Genomic DNA, 10,692 nt, shown 5'->3' with positions numbered 1-10,692 from the left:
AGCTTATGCATTGCAGTAGACAAAACTAAAAAAAACATACAACATAGCATATGGTGGAAGCAGACAACATGGTGTAAGAAGTGCTGAAGTCAAGACTATGTAACCTACAACATAGTTTATAGAATATAGTGCAAGAGTTAGGACTATAAAGCGCAGCAGTCAGAATAAGTGCCCTTTACACTAGTGATCATTAGTGGTCAGTGCCCCTTATAACCTTGCATTGGTCTGTGACCCTTTTATTGGTGGTCATTACACCTGTTGTTAGTAGTTTGCACCCCCTTGCTGCTGATCAGTGGGAGCTTAATTGTTTACTTACCTCAGAAAAGTTGCACAGCTCCAATGTGTCCACCTCCCACCTCTGAGTGGTGATGGCCTGGAACTATATAGGCAGCATAGGGCTAGATATGGCTCTGCCGGCATAGTGCAGACATTTTGTTCTGACAGTCAGAGTGACATGTTCTGCTAGAGGTCTACCTAGACCCGGGTCACTGGGCAGGAGACCAGAGGTATCTACTCCAGGTACCTGGGTCTAGAGTTCCCAATGTTTTACAGCTATACAATAAATTGTGGCTCAACAAACTACAGTGCCTTGAAAAAGTATTCATACCCCTTGAAATTTTCCACATTTTGTCATGTTGCAACCAAACACATAAATGTATTTTATTGGGATTTTATGTGATAGACCAACACAATGTGGCACATAATTGTGAAGTGAAAGGAAAATGATAAATGGTTTTCCAATTTTTTTTTACAAATAAATATGTGAAAAGTGTGGCTTGCATTTGTATTCAGCCCCCCAGAGTCAATACTTTGTAGAACCACCTTTTGCTGCAATTACAGCTGCAAGTCTTTTTGCACATCTAGAGAGTGATATTTTTGCCCATTCTTCTTTGAAAAATAGCTCAAGCTTGAACGGAGAGCGTCTGTGAACAGCAATTTTCAAGTCTTGCCACAGATTCTCAATTGGATTTAGGTCTGGACTTTGACTGGGCCATTCTAATACATGAATATGGTTTGACCTAAACCATTCCATTGTACTCTGGCTGTATGTTTAGGGTCGTTGTCCTGCTAGAAGGTGAACCTCCAGCCCAGTCTCAAGACTTTTGTCTCTAACAGGTTTTTTACTAAGATTGCCCTGTATTTGGCTCCATCCATCTTTCCATCAACTCTAACCAGTTTCGCTGTCCCTGCTGAAAAAAGCATCCCCACAACATAATGCTGCTACCACTATGTTTCACGGTGGGCATGGTGTGTTCAGGGTGATGTGCAGTGTTGGTTTTCCGCCACACATAGCGTTTTGCTTTTAGACCAAAAAGTAAAATTTTGGTCTCATCTGGCCAGAGCACCTTCTTCCACATGTTTGCTGTGTCCCCAACATGGCTTCTCACAAAATGCAAACAGGACTATTATTGCTTTCTTTCAACAATGGCTTTCTTCTTGACACTCTTCCATAAAGGCCAGATTTGTGGAGTGCATGACTAATAGTTGTCCTGTGGACAGATTCTCCCACCTGAGCTGTGGATCTCTGTAGCTCCTCCAGAGTTACCATGGGCTTCTTGGCTGCTTCCCTGATTAATGCTCTCCTTGCCCGGCCTGTCAGTTTAGGTGGACGACCATGTCTTGGTAGGTTTGCAGTTGTGCCATATTCTTTCCATTTAAGAATGATGGATTGAACAGTGCTCCGTGAGATGTTCAAAGCTTGGGATACTTTTTTTTTAACCTAACCCTGCTTTAAACTTCTCCACAAATTTATCTCTGACCTGTCTGATGTGTTCATTGACCTTCATGATGCTGTTTGTTCACTAAGGTTCTCTAACAAAGCTCTCAGGTCTTCACAGAACAGCTGTATGTATTTATACTGAGATTAAATTACACAGACGTGGACTCTATTTACTAATTAAATTAAATCTGATGGCAATTGGTTCCACTACATTTTAGTTCAGGGTATCAGAGTAGAGGGGGCTGAATACAAATGCACGCCACACTTTTCACATACTTTGTGTTGGTCTAGCACATAAAATCCCAATAAAATACATTTACAATTGTAATGTGACAAAATGGGGAAAATTTCAAAGGGTACGAATACTTTTTTTCAAGGCACTGTATTTCAGCTGGTTCACCAGAGACTGGGGTGTACTTAAACATCACTGTTGTTCAGTGTGAAAGCACAATCTTCATGAAATGTACACACTACAAAAAAAACCCTTTTTATAATATTGGAGATACATTGTGCAAAATTCTAATAAAATGTCTGGAGAGAGAAATCTGTGTCAGTACAATTTGCATACTTCCTATTATACACACAGGAACTTATTTCCCTTTAGACTTCATATGATATAAACTCTGTATTCTGGAAAGCAATGATCTGTGTGTGTGACAGTCCTGACACATCAAGATGGTCCCTCTGCCATATCTGCTCTGTGTCCTTTATCTTTATACAAAAGGTACAGAAAATATATGATCACTGGATAATTGCTTTAAAATTCTCTCTTTATTTTACCAATCCTTACCATTTTGTAACAATATTAGAATCACATAATATTTCTATATGTTTTAATTACAACTAATTACATTTCTTCTTTGTCTCCCAAGCCTCTTATGGAGAGATTGTGATGACACAAACTCCAAAATATATCTCAGTGTCTCCAGGAGAGAAAGTTCAGATAAACTGTAAATCAAGTTCTGATGTTGCTGCCTCGGATGGTGACAGTCTAATACGTTGGTTCCAAAAAAAAGCAGATCAGCCCCCAAAACTTCTCATCTACTATGCAACCAGTCGCCAGTCTGGAGTCCCGGAGAGGTTCAGCGGCAGTAGATCCGGATCTCCGTATGATTATTTTACTCTTACAATTAATGGAGCTCTGGCAGAAGATGAAGCCGAGTATTACTGTATGCAGAGCAAGAGCCTCCCTCTCACACAGTGATACAGAGCCGTACAAAAACCTCCTTCCTCTTTTATATAATTAGTGTATCTGAATCTACATAGACAAGATTGTATTAGTCCCATAGGTATGTGCTCAATTTAAAAAAAAAAAAAAAAAAAACGCATCTCCTATTTCTAAAGTAATCCTGTTAGCAAAATCTGACCATAGACATAACGTGGAAACTCAAGCGCAAACCAATTGATTTATATAAAGTATATCTTTTTTAACAATCCTGTTTTTAGTTAGGCTCAGACCAGCCAAATGCGCTAATGTGTTATGCAATACCAGACAGCTGAAATCTAATTTTTGATAATTGCTGGCATTCTTTTTTCAATGTTCATATTTTGCTATTGATCTGTGTCACAGAATTGAAAGGCATTTTACTTTTTGCACTGCTGAAATTACAGCTGGGATGGTCCCACCTCATCCAACCTTCGGTATCTTGATGTTGGTTACTCAGTATGATGGTTGACCTCAATGACCAAAAACAAGACAGTGAAGGTGGAAGAGGATAGAACAAGAAAAATGGGAAAAGGTCCCCCGAGCGGGGTTTTTAGGCAGCTAACCATAGATATGAACAAGGCATTAAATAAAATATTAAAGTGCTTTATTGAAGGGTAATGAATGAATGTAACAACATATAAATATAAATTGGGAGCTCCAGTGGGAAAATACCCATACCAAATACATATAATAGCAAACATAAGTTATACACAGCATATGATAAGGCTATTGCATAACAATTCTGACGCGTTTCAACCCATGAATTTTGGGGTCTCTTCAGAGGATGAGTTTGCTACAGAAAAAAGAAAAATTTAAAACAGTATATCCAGCTTATTTAAAAGAATTACAGCATAGGCAAGTTTGTTTAGCAACACTTTGCACATAATTACCACTGAGTTTGGATGTACCCCTCGATCAGAGCCTCCCCACACAGCAGCCAGACCATCCAGTGTGCCCGCACGTAGCAGCACCCCAGGAAGAAGGGGGAACAGGAATCCACTTGATATGGCTTGCAAGGAGTCACACGTATAATTGCCCCCCCACCAACACACCACTGGGGGGTGGGGCCGGAACCTACGAAAATTGTCAGAGCGTTAGCTCCTGAATATACCCATATAGGTTAGTAGTTAGATTTAACTGTTGGGCGGTCAGAAAGTGTTGTAATAATCTATTACAGCTTGAATTGATCATGTGAAGGATAATAAAATGAGTAAAGTGACTCTATTGGTATAACTAATATAGAATATGTCAGGGATGACCTTGTCCTTAAATGCTGACAATGGCAGTGATAGGAAGAGAAGTGAAGGATGTGCACAGTGAATAATGACATGTAAAATATGTGTGAAAACAGGAATGTGCATGAAAATGATGCGAGTGAGTGTTTAAAACAAAAAAAAAAAAAAAAAACAAAAACCAAATGAGAGTATGTGTAATGTGTGAATTTGAGGAAAAAGTGCATGATATTGCCAAGTATCTAAGTCTATGTGAAAAAAAGAATGTGCATGAAAATGATGTAAGTGAGTGTTTGAACAGCAGAGAAACAAAAAATAAATAAATAAATGAATAAAATAAAAACCAACACAAAACAAAAAAGAGTGTATGTGTGATGTGTGAATTTGAAGAAAAAGTGCATGATATTGCCAAGTATCTAAGTCTACGGCATCCAGAGCTGGTGTGCACATAAATCAAAATTAAATATAAGTAAAATATTATTCTATGGGGTCTGACAAAGCATTGATAATCAGATGTATCATAAGTTCTTACTCACTCCTACTGTTGAGGAAAAGAGTCTGGCCGTCCAAGGAGGAAGTGGAGGGATCACACCCAAATCCACCCTCATTAAATAGTGTCCTTAATTAGTACTGAAATTAACAACAGGTATCGTTTCTTCCGCCCCTTAACCCCGGAGTGTAGAGGGAGACTGTGGCCGCCATTGGCAGGCCTCGTGTGGCTCCCTCAGCATCCATCAAGGCGAAGCCCCGACATCTGTCGTCACCTTCGCCGTAAAATACGTGACATCATGAGGCCGCACGCACATGCGAGCCGCACATGTGCGCACACCGCACGCAATGTCCGAAGGTGATGAGGGATGCCGCCGGCAGGGTAATCACGCCCGTGGGCGGCCGACCCGGGAGTCCGGCCATCCAAGGGGAGAGACAAGGGGAGCGCAGGTGACTGAGCTCCCCACCCTGCCGGGAAGACACATCAGGGAACATGATCCCCGACCCAGGGAGCATGCGACAGTGCAGGCATCACAGGGGCCCCGATGGCGCAAGCTGCAAGCGGGGAGGCGCCGATCGAGAGGCACACAAATGAGCTCACATATGCGATTTGTGAAAAACAACAAATAACAAAAGTTTTCTACATAATTACTTATTGATAATACAAGGTAAACATTAGAAACTGCGCACTGACAATTCTAACAATATTCCCAAAAGTATGTAGGAACCACAACAACCCAGAAATGGCAACATAATTTCAACGTTTAAATAGATTTATTTGAAAGGACATAACTCTCAAATACACAAAAATATCTCCCAGATACACAAAATAGTAAATGTATAACAACCCAGATAAGGAAATTTGCATCGGATCCAATGGATCCCTCATTGCTCACGGTTGCGATGCGATTTTACTCTATTCGCAACCACGAACAAGGCTATGGATTATAGACTCGATTAAGTATAATAATAATACAGACTCACAATACAAGAGCGTAACTGATTTAGTGAGCTCAAGGGAAGAAATATAATTCCAATTTAGTCCTCTTATTGAGAGTCTACTTAAGATCCTAATGTGCGATTTAACATGCGATTTAACACAATTATACTTAATATACTTATACTTAATCGAGGATCCGATGCAAATTTCCTTATCTGGGTTGTTATACATTTACTATTTTGTGTATCTGGGAGATATTTTTGTGTATTTGAGAGTTATGTCCTTTCAAATAAATCTATTTAAACGTTGAAATTATGTTGCCATTTCTGGGTTGTTGTGGTTCCTACATACTTTTGGGAATATTGTTAGAATTGTCAGTGCGCAGTTTCTAATGTTTACCTTGTATTATCAATAAGTAATTATGTAGAAAACTTTTGTTATTTGTTGTTTTTCACAAATCGCATATGTGAGCTCGTTTGTGTGCCTCTCGATCGGCGCCTCCCCGCTTGCAGCTTGCGCCATCGGGGCCCCTGTGATGCCTGCACTGTCGCATGCTCCCTGGGTCGGGGATCATGTTCCCTGATGTGTCTTCCCGGCAGGGTGGGGAGCTCAGTCACCTGCGCTCCCCTTGTCTCTCCCCTTGGATGGCCGGACTCCCAGGTCGGCCGCCCACGGGCGTGATTACCCTGCCGGCGGCATCCCTCATCACCTTCGGACATTGCGTGCGGTGTGCGCGCATGTGCGGCTCGCATGTGCGTGCGGCCTCATGATGTCACGTATTTTACGGCGAAGGTGACGACAGATGTCGGGGCTTCGCCTTGATGGATGCCGAGGGAGCCACACGAGGCCTGCCAATGGCGGCCACAGTCTCCCTCTACACTCCGGGGTTAAGGGGCGGAAGAAACGATACCTGTTGTTAATTTCAGTACTAATTAAGGACACTATTTAATGAGGGTGGATTTGGGTGTGATCCCTCCACTTCCTCCTTGGACGGCCAGACTCTTTTCCTCAACAGTAGGAGTGAGTAAGAACTTATGATACATCTGATTATCAATGCTTTGTCAGACCCCATAGAATAATATTTTACTTATATTTAATTTTGATTTATGTGCACACCAGCTCTGGATGCCGTAGACTTAGATACTTGGCAATATCATGCACTTTTTCTTCAAATTCACACATCACACATACACTCTTTTTTGTTTTGTGTTGGTTTTTATTTTATTCATTTATTTATTTTTTGTTTCTCTGCTGTTCAAACACTCACTTGCATCATTTTCATGCACATTCTTTTTTTCACATAGACTTAGATACTTGGCAATATCATGCACTTTTTCCTCAAATTCACACATTACACATACTCTCATTTGGTTTTTTTTTTTTTGTTTTTTTTGTTTTAAACACTCACTCGCATCATTTTCATGCACATTCCTGTTTTCACACATATTTTACATGTCATTATTCACTGTGCACATCCTTCACTTCTCTTCCTATCACTGCCATTGTCAGCATTTAAGGACAAGGTCATCCCTGACATATTCTATATTAGTTATACCAATATAGTCACTTTACTCATTTTATTATCCTTCACATGATCAATTCAAGCTGTAATAGATTATTACAACACTTTCTGACCGCCCAACAGTTAAATCTAACTACTAACCTATATGGGTATATTCAGGAGCTAACGCTCTGACAATTTTCGTAGGTTCTGGCCCCACCCCCCAGTGGTGTGTTGGTGGGGGGGCAATTATACGTGTGACTCCTTGCAAGCCATATCAAGTGGATTCCTGTTCCCCCTTCTTCCTGGGGTGCTGCTACGTGCGGGCACACTGGATGGTCTGGCTGCTGTGTGGGGAGGCTCTGATCGAGGGGTACATCCAAACTCAGTGGTAATTATGTGCAAAGTGTTGCTAAACAAACTTGCCTATGCTGTAATTCTTTTAAATAAGCTGGATATACTGTTATAAATTTTTCTTTTTTCTGTAGCAAACTCATCCTCTGAAGAGACCCCAAAATTCATGGGTCAAAACGCGTCAGGATTGTTATGCAATAGCCTTATCATATGCTGTGTATAACTTATGTTTGCTATTATATGTATTTGGTATGGGTATTTTCCCACTGGAGCTCCCAATTTATATTTATATGTTGTTACATTCATTCATTACCCTCCAATAAAGCACTTTAATATTTTATTTAATGCCTTGTTCATATCTATGGTTAGCTGCCTAAAAACCCCGCTCGGGGGACCTTTTCCCATTTTTCTTGTCCATATTGGGGTGAGCAGCATTGACTCCTTAATGTGTCTTCCCTCTTTGAAGAGGATAGAACTTACCACCAATTCCTGAATATGAAGCTGTTATGAGTAATTGAGTGCTTTAGAGCAGTGGTTCTCAACCTCAGTCCTCAAGTACCCCCAACAGGCCATGTTTTGGGAATTTCTTGCACCTGTGCAAGATAAAGGAAAGGTAAAAATAAATACTGCGCTTACACTAATTGGCATAAGCTGCGACTAGAAAGTAGTAAACCATAAATCATATAAAAATCAAAAAGTCGCGCTAGAAACTGAGGGTGACAGCAGGAGGTGTCAAAAAAATCTCATACAAATATGAGGGTGAGTGATGGTCACTGAGTGAATAAAATATAATGAAAAATTTTGTACTTGTCAATGTAATTAAACACTGTGAAAATAAAAAATAAATCTGAAAATGGCAATTAGTTAATGGGACACAGATATTGATTACTATGTCCGAAAAGAATAATCAATAATAAGTGACACAATCACTAACAGATGAATATCTCAAATGACAGAAAAAGTGATAATGTGACACATCTATGGAAACTAAACCATAATTCATATAAAAAAACAATATAGAGATAAAGAAAAATAAACCCCAAAAAAGTCCATAGCTCAAATGAAAAAGTAATGATTAAAGTCCATCCATGCTAGATGACATGCATGAAACCAAGTTTGTCTCCAAGTGCTCTGTGAAAATGGAACATAAACTTGCTGTGATGACAGTAGAGTGCGCAGATAGACCTCCACCTCTTAATAAAAATGCTGCCTCTTACCAGATGGAATTGGTCTCTTACTAACAGGAGACCTAAAGGGCGGATGGCTGCAACCCCAGCCAGGGATCTTTAAAACAGGCGCTTGGCGTCCAAATCCAGGGACTCTCTCCAACTCACATCAGCATAAATGGAAATATCCCCATGTAAAAAACAAAGTGCTCCACATAGCATAAAATCCAACGTTTTATTGGGTGTAAAAATAAAGGTTGCACTTACAAAACCATTGTAGTTAAAAAGCGTATATGCGAAAGCCGGCCAGCTCCAAGGTAACCCGTGTCTTCCGGGTATGTGAATAGCGGTGTCGTCGGGACGTAGCTCCTCCTCCCTACGTCGTTTCGTCACAACAGGACGTGGTCACGGGATGCGAGCCGCGTCCCGATGCACCGCTTAAATAAGTACATCAACAGCACCCAATTGATATAAACAAAACAAAAGCGCCATCTTGTTTGAGGGAAACAGTATGGGCAAACGTAAAAACGTTAATCTAATAGCAGATGTTAAATGCGAAAAAAAAGGATATATGAAACGTCCCTAACGAGACTGTCAGAGTCGGACGTATGTATCCGAAACAATTATAGGACTGCTACTACAACAGATTAATTGATTAAAAAAAGAGAAAAACAGGGGAAAAAAATGTTTTCTTTTTTTTTTTCCTTCTCCCTTTCTTCATGCAGTCCCCTTATATATAAATGGTAGCATGTGTAAATAAGTAGATGTATATTGGATACACATGTTTCTATATTAGAAAAAATATACAAAAATTTCTGATTTTGACCTCAAGTATTAAAAATGTTGAATGAATAAGTGAAAAAAATAAAAATAAAAAATAAGGCTAAATAATAAAAAATACAAGCATATATATATTATTTGATTTATATACACTTAAAGAACCGTTTCCCTAAAATGAGAGGGCACTCAAAAAGCACCTAATCGTAAACCTTAACAAATACCATCAAAAATGGACTCATTATATTTTATTAAAAAAATTTATTTTATTTTTATTTTTTTAATAAAATATGAGTCCATTTTTGATGGTATTTGTTAAGGTTTACGATTAGGTGCTTTTTGAGTGCCCTCTCATTTTAGGGAAACGGTTCTTTAAGTGTATATGAATCAAATAATATATATATGCTTGTATTTTTTATTATTTAGCCTTATTTTTTATTTTTATTTTTTTCACTTATTCATTCAACATTTTTTATACTTGAGGTCAAAATCAGAAATTTTTGTATATTTTTTCTAATATAGAAACATGTGTATCCAATATACATCTACTTATTTACACATGCTACCATTTATATATAAGGGGACTGCATGAAGAAAGGGAGAAGGAAAAAAAAAAAAAAAATTTTCCCCTGTTTTTCTCTCTTTTTTTTAATCAATTAATCTGTTGTAGTAGCAGTCCTATAATTGTTTCGGATACATACGTCCGACTCTGACAGTCTCGTTAGGGATGTTTCATATATCCTTTTTTTTCGCATTTAACATCTGCTATTAGATTAACGTTTTTACGTTTGCCCATACTGTTTCCCTCAAACAAGATGGCGCTTTTGTTTTGTTTATATCAATTGGGTGCTGTTGATGTACTTATTTAAGCGGTGCATCGGGACGCGGCTCACATCCCGTGACCACGTCCTGTTGTGACGAAACGACGTAGGGAGGAGGAGCTACGTCCCGACGACACCGCTATTCACATACCCGGAAGACACGGGTTACCTTGGAGCCGGCCGGCTTTCGCATATACGCTTTTTAACTACAATGGTTTTGTAAGTGCAACCTTTATTTTTACACCCAATAAAACGTTGGATTTTATGCTATGTGGAGCACTTTGTTTTTTACATGGGGATATTTCCATTTATGCTGATGTGAGTTGGAGAGAGTCCCTGGATTTGGACGCCAAGCGCCTGTTTTAAAGATCCCTGGCTGGGGTTGCAGCCATCCGCCCTTTAGGTCTCCTGTTAGTAAGAGACCAATTCCATCTGGTAAGAGGCAGCATTTTTATTAAGAGGTGGAGGTCTATCTGCGCACTCTA

General features: G+C 39.5%; 1 long non-coding RNA gene across 1 annotated transcript; it reads left to right on the top strand.

Moving 5' to 3' along the window:
- Positions 1 to 1,997: 1,997 nt before the first annotated feature.
- LOC141125845 (uncharacterized) lies at positions 1,998 to 2,850 on the top strand. The gene is made up of 2 exons (XR_012241397.1): positions 1,998 to 2,444; positions 2,593 to 2,850. It is a non-coding gene; the product is annotated as an uncharacterized lncRNA (long non-coding RNA).
- Positions 2,851 to 10,692: the final 7,842 nt, after the last annotated feature.

This window comes from Aquarana catesbeiana, linkage group LG01, assembly GCF_042186555.1.
Source record: "Aquarana catesbeiana isolate 2022-GZ linkage group LG01, ASM4218655v1, whole genome shotgun sequence".
In the NCBI taxonomy this organism is placed as follows: Eukaryota; Metazoa; Chordata; class Amphibia; order Anura; family Ranidae; genus Aquarana; species Aquarana catesbeiana.
The sequence above is the reverse complement of the archived record's forward strand: the minus strand, read 5'-3'. Positions and strand labels throughout refer to the sequence as shown.